The following is a 2500-nucleotide window of genomic DNA, read 5'->3' as shown; positions in this document are numbered from 1 at the left end:
ATTAACAAATAAGCGACTATAGCAATATAAAACTCCATTTGTAATTTAATTAATGAAAATTAATATTTTTTTTTGATTTTTCAGCGATCCAGAACCGATGAGACGAAAACATTAAAACGATATTTTTGCATTTTCTTACGACAAAACATTAACAAATACGAGACTATAACAATATAAAACTACATATGTAATTTAATTAATCAAAATTAATAATTTTTTTTGATTTTTCAGTGATCCAGAACCGATAAGTCGAAAATTTTAACAATCATATTTTTGCATTCTGTACCGTGGATCCATCGTTAAACGCTATTAAACTAACGTCCGTGATGGTATAAATGCAGATTTTCGCTCCGTTTAGCCAAAATAACGAACTTTAGGTGCGCTCCGAAATATTTCAAAGTCCCAGCGGCGTATTGCTTCGCCTCTTAGAACCGATTAGTCGAAAATTTTAACAATCATATTTTTGCATTCTGTACCGTGGATCCATCGTTAAACGCTATTAAACTAACGTCCGTGATGGTATAAATGCAGATTTTCGCTCCGTTTAGCCAAAATAACGAACTTTAGGTGCGCTCCGAAATATTTCAAAGTCCCAGCGGCGTATTGCTTCGCCTCTTAGAACCGATTAGTCGAAAATTTTAACAATCATATTTTTGCATTCTGTACCGTGGATCCATCGTTAAACGCTATTAAACTAACGTCCGTGATGGTATAAATGCAGATTTTCGCTCCGTTTAGCCAAAATAACGAACTTTAGGTGCGCTCCGAAATATTTCAAAGTCCCAGCGGCGTATTGCTTCGCCTCTTAGAACCGATTAGTCGAAAATTTTAACAATCATATTTTTGCATTCTGTACCGTGGATCGATCGTTAAACGCTATTAAACTAACGTCCGTGATGGTATAAATGCAGATTTTCGCTCCGTTTAGCCAAAATAACGAACTTTAGGTGCGCTCCGAAATATTTCAAAGTCCCAGCGGCGTATTGCTTCGCCTCTTAGAACCGATTAGTCGAAAATTTTAACAATCATATTTTTGCATTCTGTACCGTGGATCCATCGTTAAACGCTATTAAACTAACGTCCGTGATGGTATAAATGCAGATTTTCGCTCCGTTTAGCCAAAATAACGAACTTTAGGTGCGCTCCGAAATATTTCAAAGTCCCAGCGGCGTATTGCTTCGCCTCTTAGAACCGATTAGTCGAAAATTTTAACAATCATATTTTTGCATTCTGTACCGTGGATCGATCGTTAAACGCTATTAAACTAACGTCCGTGATGGTATAAATGCAGATTTTCGCTCCGTTTAGCCAAAATAACGAACTTTAGGTGCGCTCCGAAATATTTCAAAGTCCCAGCGGCGTATTGCTTCGCCTCTTAGAACCGATTAGTCGAAAATTTTAACAATCATATTTTTGCATTCTGTACCGTGGATCCATCGTTAAACGCTATTAAACTAACGTCCGTGATGGTATAAATGCAGATTTTCGCTCCGTTTAGCCAAAATAACGAACTTTAGGTGCGCTCCGAAATATTTCAAAGTCCCAGCGGCGTATTGCTTCGCCTCTTAGAACCGATTAGTCGAAAATTTTAACAATCATATTTTTGCATTCTGTACCGTGGATCGATCGTTAAACGCTATTAAACTAACGTCGGTGATGGTATAAATGCAGATTTTCGCTCCGTTTAGCCAAAATAACGAACTTTAGGTGCGCTCCGAAATATTTCAAAGTCCCAGCGGCGTATTGCTTCGCCTCTTAGAACCGATTAGTCGAAAATTTTAACAATCATATTTTTGCATTCTGTACCGTGGATCCATCGTTAAACGCTATTAAACTAACGTCCGTGATGGTATAAATGCAGATTTTCGCTCCGTTTAGCCAAAATAACGAACTTTAGGTGCGCTCCGAAATATTTCAAAGTCCCAGCGGCGTATTGCTTCGCCTCTTAGAACCGATTAGTCGAAAATTTTAACAATCATATTTTTGCATTCTGTACCGTGGATCGATCGTTAAACGCTATTAAACTAACGTCGGTGATGGTATAAATGCAGATTTTCGCTCCGTTTAGCCAAAATAACGAACTTTAGGTGCGCTCCGAAATATTTCAAAGTCCCAGCGGCGTATTGCTTCGCCTCTTAGAACCGATTAGTCGAAAATTTTAACAATCATATTTTTGCATTCTGTACCGTGGATCCATCGTTAAACGCTATTAAACTAACGTCCGTGATGGTATAAATGCAGATTTTCGCTCCGTTTAGCCAAAATAACGAACTTTAGGTGCGCTCCGAAATATTTCAAAGTCCCAGCGGCGTATTGCTTCGCCTCTTAGAACCGATTAGTCGAAAATTTTAACAATCATATTTTTGCATTCTGTACCGTGGATCGATCGTTAAACGCTATTGAACTAACGTCCGTGATGGTATAAATGCAGATTTTCGCTCCGTTTAGCCAAAATAACGAACTTTAGGTGCGCTCCGAAATATTTCAAAGTCCCAGCGGC

This window comes from Osmia lignaria, unplaced genomic scaffold (assembly GCF_051020975.1).
Source record: "Osmia lignaria lignaria isolate PbOS001 unplaced genomic scaffold, iyOsmLign1 scaffold0041, whole genome shotgun sequence".
Taxonomy (NCBI): Eukaryota; Metazoa; Arthropoda; class Insecta; order Hymenoptera; family Megachilidae; genus Osmia; species Osmia lignaria.
This window is presented reverse-complemented; position numbering follows the sequence as displayed.